Source organism: Pteropus vampyrus, unplaced genomic scaffold (assembly GCF_000151845.1).
Source record: "Pteropus vampyrus isolate Shadow unplaced genomic scaffold, Pvam_2.0 Scaffold383, whole genome shotgun sequence".
NCBI classification, from domain to species: domain Eukaryota; kingdom Metazoa; phylum Chordata; class Mammalia; order Chiroptera; family Pteropodidae; genus Pteropus; species Pteropus vampyrus.
This window is the reverse complement of record NW_011889164.1, coordinates 1,735,639-1,748,042: the sequence shown is the minus strand read 5'-3', so window position 1 is coordinate 1,748,042 and position 12,404 is coordinate 1,735,639. Positions and strand designations below refer to the sequence as shown.

Sequence of the window (12,404 nt, the reverse complement as noted above, 5' to 3'; positions counted from 1 at the left end):
TGTAATATTTTATTTGATGTTGTATTACTAGATGAAAAGGAGAAGCTTGCTTACCCCTGTTCAGAAACCAAAAAAGATGATATAACTTTTTAAGAGATTCTACTCCAATTTTGAAATAATATTTATCCATATTGATTTATAATCAAATTTATAGAGTTGTTATGTATATTCTGGTCACAGATGCTTTTATATGGATTAAAATCAACACAGTACCATTATATGGATCGCTCGTAGTTCCTAAACATGCAGCAACATTTATTATGTGCCCGATGCATATCCGGCATTTGTAGGTACCAGGGGTACAAAAATCTATAATCATCACTGTCAGAGGACGGAAATCCTGTTGATCAGATGTTCGCCCTTAAAACCCCAACTATAGGTGCTCATTGAGCAAGCCCAGGAATGATCGCTTTGTTTAAAAAAAAAAAATAAAGCTATATTATGTTTATATAATCCTATGATACTATGTATTTACATATGATTTTTAAAGACAATTAAAAACCAACTATTTATGCATAGTATTTATTATACTTCAAAATTATGCCAGGTATCTTGGTTTGCTTATTAAATTCTCTACCCCCTACTTCTTCTCCCACTCTCTCTTTTTCAGTGCTATGGACATTTCTGGGATATCAGGAAAATATTTCACACGTTGATCAACAATTAAGTCTTGCAAAGTAGGGTTTCATAATTCACAGTTGATTTGATAAAGGAAAGGGCAGTCTCAGTCCCCGGGGCTTTACATCTGCTCTGATTGGTGTATTGCTTTGGAATGTTCCCTCATCTATTTTTCACATCTACATGCTTTCTTACTATAGTTATTAAATATACGTGTAGCCATGAAAATAGCAAGTTCTGACAAGACTTAGAGCAAAACAGAGAGAACTAACACCAGATAATGGGTGTGGAAAGGACGAGTGGCCACTGCACGTTTCCTCCTACACATCTGTCTCCTCCAGCAAGGTGGTAACTGCAGAATATTAAACACTGACGGAGGATCTTAGCAATTTTCGAGTACCTCAGAGGGTTCAGAAGGTAATGACTTTAACCCAGAGGGTTTACTTTTTCTGTAGGGATAAGACAGACTTCTCTGAAAGGCCCGTTCTTTCAGCGAAGCCCGATAGCGTTTGCTTGCCATAGTATTTTCTCAGGTTTGTCCATAGTTTGTTACAATTTGGTACCTAGAAATGGGTTGTTCTCATGATCAAACGAATATGAGGAATTCTCAATGTTCTCTGAAAGAAGAGGTAGCAGCAGTTCTCTGATTTATTTGACCACAGAGTACTTTTTTTTTTTGCACTATCTGGTAGGTTCTCTAGTCATTGAACACATTTAAAAAAATGCAAGCCAGGTACCATGGAAGCATGGCAGTCACCTCTGAGGAGCTTACAGTGAAGATGGGGAAATGAAACCATAGTTTGTGAAATAATGTGATGATGTATTACTGGTCTGTAAAATGAGAACAGATTGGAGAGTTATTTACAAAACTGGCAAACACTGACAAAATCATGATTTAATCACACCTTTTATTTTTTTGCTTTTTCAAAATTTTAGTTTTTGTATAGAAAAGATACTTTGTGACACAAGGAAGAAATCTTGTGAGCTAAAATTTAATTAAATTAAATTTTTAGAAAGGATTTAGTATGAATGTAGCATTTCGTATCAAGTCATAAAATAAAATTGCCTCATGTCCCTTTTGTAATGAAATGGATATAAATAGATATGTACATTCATAGGACTAAATGAGAGTCAAATGGGAGATTATTGGATTATGTTATTTTGTATATAATTAGTTTAAAATAACATCTACTTTGATAAATGTAGGCTACTAAAAATAATTCCTTCTAAGTGATCAAATTAGATAATTCATTTAAAAAGACACAAAAAGCCTTTCCATTTTTTGTCAGAAGCAAGTTGTTTTAAAGTTTAAAACATGAGATGTATGTAAAGAATGTATCCCAATACTTTCCATCTAATAAATATCTGAAAAACATTGGCTGTTCATAAGAGAAAAGAAATAGAATAAATAGTGTGATTAGTTTGATAAAGACAGATAAGAAAAGCTTTTAAGTCACTCATCTTCTGGCTTTATCATTTCTTCTGCCTCTACTTAGAGATTTGATTTTTATTTCTAAGGAAGGACTAAGAAATAATGTTATGGCTCAGACATTTTAGTGAGACAGCTGAATCTCGTGTTCACATTTTATAAGAGCATCTACCGTGTTTGTTTACTGTACTTGTTCCCAATATCAGCACAGCTCCTCAGGGAGTTCCCCTGGCTTTCTGAGCTCAGTGACATGCAGTTTGTTAAGCAACCTGATCTGCTTTTGATCTCTCCTGGCTGTCAGCAGCTTTTTGATGCAGTCATGCCAAATGATGATTTCTGTTCCAGTGCCTTTCTGGGTGGAAATTGTAGCACTTGCCACATGACTTAAATCAACTCAGCACATATAGAGTGTTGAGTAACCAAGTTATGGGGACCAGGCATGAATGCTTTCATGCAGTTTCTTCCCTGTATCCTCTACCCTTCCCCCACCTCTAATAGTTGAAAATGTTTAAAATTCATTAACTCTGTCTTCAAGTTGAAGTAATGTCTGTGTCCAGAGACATATGGGAAAAACCAGTCTTTAAACTGGTTTATGTTGATTTATATTTGTTTATACCAATTATATTTACAGTTGTAAATTTCTGATATTTGTTTTTTGTTTGAGGAAAGAAAAAATAGTATGAACTCAATTGAAATGCAACTAATAGTGTCTCTTAAAATAACTTTTTATTATAGTTTTAAAACGAATATCAGTTCAGCATAGAAACATCAGAAAATATTAAAAAATATAGAATAGAAAATGTTACCTGTACTCCTGCAGCTCAATGATAAATAACATTAATATTTTGATGTATTTTTGTCATATGTGTGTTGCACATGGATAGATTATACCATTGGAACCAGAATGCATATAATTTTTATAATTTTTGTTCATGCTATAGTCTCTGCTTTATAGTTGGATAATTCAATTTACATTCTGTCTACTTTCTGGTTTTATATTGTCTTGACAAACTGTTCAGTATTCTTTCCTGACTCCTCCAGTACATTTTGGAAGATATAAACAGTGTTTCTATTAATGTGTTGGCTGGTTTTATACGTTAACCTATATTCTTAATTTATATAATTTTATAGCAAGCTGTAATTTTATCTGGAACATTTATCTTCCCAAATAAGATGAACATTTAAAACATTCTAATAATTAAACTACCTTCTATCTTTGTTCTAGTGTTTTCCAGACATTTAGTCCTATTGTTTTTCTTTTAAAAACTACTAGTATTTTATAATCATTAGGTAATAACATTTGCTGATATATTTAATCAATCACTATGCTAACATTGTTATGTCCCCTTTTTCCCCTTCTCATTTGGTTGTTCTCTCAGTAAGGATTGGTCAATGTTAAACTCTTAGTCTGAAAATGACGCTCCCAAAATTTTCCCCTTCAAATTTTGAATAATTTTCTTGGATATAGGATTCTAGATCAACTTATTTTTTATCATTATTTTGTAGAGAACATTTTTCTTCTGCCATCTCTTACCACTAACAAGTCAGTCTGTTTTTAATCTAATTGTCACTCTTTTGGATAACCTGTCTTTGGTGACTTTCATAATTTTCTTATTCTAATTCATTTTTGGCTTTTCTTTAATATGCGTAGTATCAATTTATTTTTTATTTATTTTATTTACTTAATTACATCTCTATTATTAGTGAAAACTTTCAATTGGAAGACTAACATCTTCCTTAATGTCTAGGAATTCTCATTTTTTTCTTCTTTTCCTGGAACTCATTTTAGATGTATATTGGAGCTGCTTGGTCTCCTAATTTCTCTTTCGTAATAAAAAAATCTACTACTTGCTTTGCTATAATCTTCATGCATACCTTAACATTGTCTTCCAGTTTATCAATTCTCTCTTTGACTCAATCCAATCTGGTGTTCGTATTATCAATATAACTATTTTTAAATCATGCTAATTTTTTTGTTTTTAAGATTTCTAGTATTTTTTTTACCATTAACTATTTTTACCTTTAAAGTAATTTCTTGTTCTTATTTTGCATATTATTTCCTTTTATCTATGTGATATTTATAAAAATATATTAAAGTCCTTTTTGGATTTTCTATAGTTTTTGTTTCATTTGAAATAAATCTATCTTTTATTTGTTAATAGTTATAAGCTGTCTTTCTCCTCATTAGTTTTCTTCGTGGTATTGGAATGTTGATTAAAAACAGATGTTAGAAAATTAAAGCTCATGTGCTAAATGAGGCCTCTTTTTGTAAATAAAGTTCAATTAGATCGTAGCCATATATGCCCCGATCATTTATGTATTGTCTGTGATTGCTTTTGTGCTGCAATTCCTCAATTGCAGCACAAAAGCAATCACAGACAATACATAAATGAGGAATTGTGGCAGAAACTGTCTATCTGCCTGTCCTTTGTTCTCTCCCTTCCTCTTCCCCTCCAAATCCTGTACTTTCTTGATTTTCTCAATTGCTTTTACATGGCATACTTTCAGCCAAACCAAATCTTCTGTCAGCAGCCTGGGGCTCCTGGCTTATGGGCATATTAGGTTTACTGCAGATTCAGTCAAGTTAGTGAATGACTTGGCTCAAATTTTGCCTGGAAAGCTGTGTCTACCTACTCTTGCTGCCCCAGGCTCATAGCTGCATATGGGCTATGGCTGTTTTTATTCTCCTTTTATGGGTTAGGGAGCCCAATCACGGCTTTGGGTTTCCAGTAGTAAGACTGGATCCATTACCTCCTGTGTGAACTCTCCCTTCACTGCCTCTAAATAAGCCAACATCTCTTCCTCCTCCTCCACATGCACACTGCAGTTACCTCTCACTTTGGCACTGTTTATTAACTTGGGCTTCTATACTATTTCTGGTCCAAGGAGATATTAATTTTTTAAAGGCATATTTTATCTGTTTGAGTTTTCTCTTTTTACGTTCTCACTCATTGCTCTGTTTTCAACAAAAAATGGCTCAACCTATTCATCATTTCATTTAACTAGAACATCTGTTTTCACTTTTATACCTTATACATTTTTCCCACTGAAAATTATAACATGAGCATTTCTCATGCTATTTAATATAATTCAAAACCATTTAAAATGGTTTTATAATAATCCATTTTATGATTGTGCCATCATTTAGTGAATAATTTGATTCATATAAGAAATTAGACTCTTCCCAGTTTTCCTTACTCTTAAGAAAAATTGAGTTGAATATCCTTATTCATAACCTTTTTATTACATTTCTGATTAATTTCTAATATAGATTCTTATAATTACTGGGTTGGAGGTAATGAACGTTTTTCCCCCAGATTGTTGATATTTATTACCAAAATTCTTTTTAGAAAGGCAACGTAAGAATTTAATTGGTGAGATTCTGGTCACAATGGCAGAGTAGGTGAATGCTGTGCTGGCCTCCTGTCACGACCACATCAAAATTACAACTAACTTATAGAACAACCATCAGTGAAAATCGCCTGATGTCTACTGGAACAGAAGTCTTATAACTAAGGCTATACAGAAGAAGCCACCTCAAGATGAGTAGGAAGAACAGAGACATAGAATGGGCTGGTCCCCACACCCATGTGTGGCAGTTGAGAACTGAGAGGGATATCTTGGTTGTGGAGGGCCCTCCAGAGGAGCAAGGGGTCCCAGCCCCACACTGGACTCCCCAGATCAGAGTACTGAGGCCGGAAAGAGAAGTCCCCACAACTTCTGCCTGTGAAAACCAGTGGAGATTATGGCTGAGCGAGACAGAGAGTGGCTGGAATCCCAGTTGTTCTTCTTAAAGGTCCCAAGCGCGGACTTTCTTGCTGATGCACTCACTTGCTCTGAGCTCCAGCGCTGGGGCAGCAGCTCAAAAGATGCCAGGGACATACAAGGAAGAATTGAATAGTCTGGCTTCAGGGCAAGGGCTAAAGGGGTAGCTTTCTCCCAGAGAGAAGTGTTGGTAGAATCCATTGCTCCTTTGTTGAGCCCTCCCCATGCAGACTCTGGTGGATGCCAAATCTGAGTCTCCATTGACCCAGATAATAGTCCCACCCTGGTGATTCCCTGAAACCCTGCCCCTCCCAACTTATGGGCCCACCTAAGCTGCTTCCAGTGGCTTTTTTCATACATATGACCTGGCCTGCCTTGGCTCATGCTGTGGAATTTCCTAAAATCACACAAAGGATCACAAACTCCAAATAGGTAGCATCTGGTCTTGGCATGACCTGTACCTCCTGCTAAGCAGTCCCAAGCCTGGCACTAGTGGCAGACAGCCTCAGTTCACAGCTTAGCCTCTCCCAGGTGCCTCCAAGCCCAGCATACATGGAAGACATCTGTGGATTGCTTTGTTGCTCATGGCAGGTGGCTCCGGGCAGGGCACAGGTGGCAACTGAACTTAGGCTCCTCTTAGGAGACCCCCAGGCCAGCACACCTGGCGGCTGGTTCTGTCAGATCCTGAGCATCACCCAGCTCCTTCCACAAACCAAATGTCACATCCGAAGGGCCAATTCAGCAGGCATCAGAGCCCTGCTGTAGCAAATTCTGCTCTGTTGAGTCCGCTCCTGCACAGCTGTTCCTCTACTATAGTCATGGTCAGTCCTCACAGTAGATCAGACTATGAATTAGTCCCTCCTCTTGATGTGCATATAGCAACCAAGGATCAACTACAACAGGAGGGCATACACAACCCACACAAAGGACACACCTGGAGCATCTGGCTCAGCTGACCAGGGAGAGTACACCACTGGGCCCCACAGCACACTTACTACATAAGGCCATGCTACTAAGACTTGGAAACATGGCATCTGTACCTAAAACATAGAAACAAACATAAGGAGGCAGCCAAAATTGGGAGACAGAGAAACATACCCCAAACAAAGAACAGAGCAAAGCTCCAGAAAAAGAACTAAACAAAATGGAGACAAGAAATTTACCAGATGTAGAGTTCAAATACTGGTTATAAGGATGCTCAATGATCTCAATGAGAACTTCAACAAAGAGATAGGACACATAAAAATTGAGATAGAAAACATAGCAAAAACTAGTCAGAAATGAAGACTGCAATAGCTGAAATGAAGAATACATTAGAAGGAATCAACAGTAGATTGAATGAAGCAGAGGATCGAATCAGTAATTTCAAAGATAAGGTAGCAGAAAACACCCAATCAAAACAACAAAAAGAAAATCCAAAAATATGAGTAAGGGGCCTCTGGTACACCATCAAACATAACATTTGCATTATAGGAGTACCAGAAGGAGAAGAGAGAGAACAAGGAACTGAGAACCTATGTGAAGAAATAATGACTGAAAACTTTTCTAACCTGGTGAAGAAAATAGACATACAAGCCCAGGAAGTGCAGAGAGCCCCAAACAAGATGAACCCGAAGAGGCCCACACCCAGACACATCATAATTAAAATGACAAAGGTTAAAGACAGAAAATCCTAAAAGCAGCAAGAGAAAAGCAATTAATTACCTACAAGGGAGCTCCGCTAAGACTGTCAGCTGATTTCTCAATGGAAACTTTGCAGGCCAGAAGGGATTGGCATGAAATATTCAAAGTGATTGGCATGAAATATTCAAAGTGATGAAAAGCAGGGACCTACAATCAAGATTATTCTACCCAGCAAAGCTATCATTTAAAATCAAAGGATAGATAAAGAGCTTCCCAGACAAAAAACAAAAAAAACAAAAACAAAAACAAAAAAACTAAAGGAGTTCATCATCAGCAAGCCAGTATTAGAGGAAATGTTATGTTAGAGGGACTTCTTGAAGAAGAAAGAGAAGGAAAAGGAGAAGAAGGATTAAAAATATGAATAATAAAATGCAATAACTACATACATAGCAATGACTACTTTAAATGTAAATGGATTCAGTGCTCCAATCAAAAGATAGGATGGCTGAATGGATGCGAAAACAAAATCTTTATGAATGCTGCCTACAAAAGACTTGCTTCAGATTGAAAGACACACACAGACTGAAGGTAACAGGATGAAGAAAGATATTTCATGAAAATGGAAACAAACAAAAAGCTATGGTAGCAATACTTATACCAGACAAAATAGACTTTAAAATAAAGGCTATAATAAGAGATGAAGAAGATCCCAGTTATCTCACTTCTGGATATTTATCCGAAGAAACCCAAAATACTACTTTAAAGGGACATATGCATTCATATATTATAGCAACATTATTTACAATAGCCAAGATATGGAAGTTACTTGTGTGTGCATCAGTGGATGAATGGATAAAGAGGAGGTGGTATATATACAATGGAATATTACTCAGCCATAAAAAGAATAAAGTCTTGCCATCTGCAACAACATGGATGAGCATATTGTGCTGAGTCAGACAGAAAAAGGCAAATGTCATATGATTTCACCTATTTGTGGAATATAGAGAACAGCATAAACAAACAACAGTAATAAGCTCATGGACAGAAAGAGCATTTTGATGGTTGCCAGATTAAGAGGATGGGTGAAGAGGAGAGGATTAAGAGAGGCAAGTTGGTAATTCCAAAATAGTCATGAGGGTGTAGAGTACAGCATTGGGAGTATAGTCAGTAGTATTATAACAACTTTGTATGGTATCAGATGGATACTGGATTTATTGAGGTGATCACTTGGTAAATTATATAAATGTCAAATCACTGTGTTGTATACTTGAAATTAATGTAATATTATATGTCAACTATAACTGAAAAAAAACTATAAGCAAATTTTAAAAAATGAAAATAAAAGCATCTAGGCGAATGGATACAAAGATGTGATATTTTCACACACACACACACACACACAGGAATATTATGCAGCAATAAAAAAGGATGAAATCTCGCCATTTGTGACAACAGAGATGGATCTAGAGGTCTTTATGCTAAGTGAAATAAGTTGGACAGAGAAAAACAAATATCGTATGCTTTCATTTATTTGTGTAATCTCAAAAAAAAAAAAGAAAACAAAACAAAAACCCTCATAGAAACAGTGGCCCAAGGGGATTATTACCAGACAAGGGGTTGGGAGATGGTTGAAAAGGAAAAGGGGAATAAAAAATAATAATAATGGGTGGGTTATCTCATAAAATAGAATAATTAAGTTTATGAGATTTACTTCGGTAAGGAATCAACAATATTATTGTCTAATACCTTAATTGTCATTGAAAAAACATTAAATCAATAGAAAATAAACAATAAAAACACAGACCCTGCCCTCATAGCTTATAGGCTAATAAGATGAACAGTGGTTATATTATGAATAACCACTATATGATAGAATAAGTATTTTTTAGTAATATAAATAACATGCTTTAGTAATATAAATAACATGCTTCTATAGAAATATAGAAGAAGTAATGCTCATAGTTGGAAAATTATGTTTACTTTGGACTTTGAAAGATTAGTAAATTCTGTGCAGGGGAAAGAAAAATAGAATTCCAGGCTTGGGAAAGAGCATGAGCAAAGTCACCAGTCTCACTAGTCTTTGGGCTTTGATTGTTTATTGATCCATGAGGCCAGGAGGTTCTCAGGTTTACATTTGAGCAATATAAAATATATGCGAGATTTGGCTCATTGCAGTAGAATTCACTATTAGGGTCAGAAATGCTTACGAGTGGTTTGAAAAGTCTCTGTGCCATATGATATGCCTTTTGTTTTACCTCCCTTACTTACAGTGAGTGTTCCATAGTCCATTTTCTATTAAAGTGAGAATTACTATTCCCTACTAAAAATCTGTCCCGACCCGCAGGACCTAGTTATTGCGTAGAACCCGAGGAGGACCGTACCTTGAAGAAAACATGGGCAGGAGAAAAGAATGGAGGCAAGACAGTGTTCTGATCAAGCCTCAAAATTTTATTCAGCAGCAAGAGTATTTATACAGGGCTAACAAAGTGGGGCAGGGCTAGCTGGGCGGGAGAGTATCTGTCACAGGCGCATTGGTTCTTAGCTGGTGGGGTGAGGAGTGGTAAGGGTTAGAGGGAGTGGGAGTGAAGGAGGGAACTGTAACTCTGGGCTGAGCTGACTGCTAGGGGGCTAACAAGATGCAGGATGCAGATAAGGCCTCGCCTAGTCACAAGATTCTTTGTTCTTAGTTTTGGCTCCCAACAAAAATCCAAGGGCATCCTTTGCATAAAAATGGTACAGTTTAAAAATTCTCATCTAAGATATATTTTAATTAGAAAATAGGTAAAAACCAGAGTGTTTCAAATTATAGTGCGCTTTAGCATGGCATACGGAAGAGTGAAAGGAGTACTAATAGAATCACATATTAGTTGTTGAGCTCTACTTTTTCTTTTATATAGCATTTCTACATGACCCTGTCTCGTATTGCATAATGTATATCTGTTTCATGTAATAAAATCTATCAAATTATTGTTATTCTTATATTCTTATCTAAAACAGTGGAGCTGTATTTTCAATGCATGTAATTTTGTTATTGGAATTCGGTGTGTATCAAGCATGTCTATAAAGTACTAAGCATGGTCTTTTAAGTCAACAAAGTGTATCCAAATATGTGTTGTCCTTAAAGCCAATTGAGCATTTTTATTGTTAAGATACTTTGTTTGATGCATGGAAGGAAAAGATGAATGACAAATGGGTCCTTGTGCTTAAAGAACATATAGGATCATGTAGTTAAGTAGCCAGATATACAAACAGGTAATTACACTGTACTACAGTAAGCCTGATGCTACCTCATTGATTAGGGAAGGGATGAGTTAGGAATTGCTATTAGAATGGAGTCATGACTTATGAATATTTTATAGGTAAAAACACTTATGGAAGGAAATTTAGGTCAATCATCAAGTTCCACGGCATGAGATGAGTGCATTTTTACAATTGCAAGCCATTCTGCATGATTCAAATAGAGGCTGAATGCAGGGAAGTAGAAAGAGATAAACCCATAGAGATATGTACCAACCAGATCACAAAAGCCAACATAGCTCTGCTAAGTGGGAAGACTAAATGAGTGAGGGGTGTGCATGTATTTCGAATAGCTGAGAAGGAGAATGAAGAATGGGCAGAGAAGCATTTCAGGCAGAGGAAAAGTCTAAATGCTTTTGTATTCATGGAACACAGTGAGCATGAATGGGGGACATCACATAGAGTGTACAAGTTTATACACTTAAAAGAGTTTACATTTTATTTTAAGTGCAATATCTAGCCACTAAAGGATTCTATTTAGGGAATTGGAGTGATATGATTTATGTTTTGAAAATATTGCTGTGGCAAGCAGACAATTTAGGAGAGTTAGGAAGGAACTCAAAAGATAATAGTGATTTTGACCAAGGGCGACAAAGAAGACGGGAAGAACTAAACAAATCATTCTAATGTTTAGGGGCAGTGAGGGTGATATGAAGTAATATTTAAGTTTTTCTGTGTGCTAGGTAATATATAAGTGCTTCTTTAGTTGTATCACTCCATAATTTCTTTCCAGTCAACACTATGTAGGTCGCTATAATGTTTTGTTGTTTGAGATGTTCACATTTCTTTACATAAGTTTTGAAAGAAATGTTTACACTTGTGATATTTTTCCAAAATTAAGAAGCTCCAAGATCTTTCTTCTCATCTCTCCTCCCCTCACCCATACCAATATGCACATATACTCAATTCAAAGAAACATTTCTCAGGATTCTTAGACTTTCATGTAAATCTCTTGAATCTTCATTACTCTCAGTGGTAATTTTGCCTAGTGGAATGGAGAGTTAATGAGAAGAAAATGAAATTGTTAGTCATTTATTTCTAAGATTTGATGCCATTTGTTCATTTTCAGGGAAAAAAAATTAAAGTTGTACTTCCTTATTTTCACTAATTACTTTTCTGACCTGACTGCCTTGAGCAAACTACAGCTAATTAAAGCCGATTAGTTCTCTGACATTTGAGTTAAGATTTATTTTATAAATTATCCATGATTGTGTGACATGTACACTTTGCAAAAATGTTGTTCTTTTTTGCAATAGCCAATTTAGATTAATTCAAAGCCCCTCTTTTCACCTCTCTTTGGTGAAACCTGTGAAGGAAACAGATAACAAAGGAGAAAGGCAATTTGCTGAGCCCCAGCACCACCATCCCAGACCTGAGTATAGAAAGGTAGTTTTGGAGCTAGGAGTCTTTAATAACTGACATACTGTTTACTTATTTTATTCTTTAATTTTAAATTATTTATTTATATTATTCTAAAGTGATCCTATCCATCTCAAAGTTAAAAATAAATGGAAGAGATTTATAATTTATGGAGCTACTTAAGCCATACCATAGCCTCTCTCTGCTCCCGGCTAATATTTCTTTGTGTTGTCTTCCCACTTTATTTACTTCTTTCATTGTTGCTTTGTAGACAACCTCACAGATGATTATATAAAGTTCCAAAATTCAGAGA

The 12,404-nt window shown here is 35.8% G+C and overlaps 1 protein-coding gene across 1 annotated transcript in view; it reads left to right on the top strand.

Annotated features, from left to right (window-relative positions):
• FMN2 (formin 2) overlaps positions 1–12,404 on the top strand; it is a 402,924-nt gene that overhangs the window by 258,951 nt on the left and 131,569 nt on the right. The window lies entirely within an intron of this gene.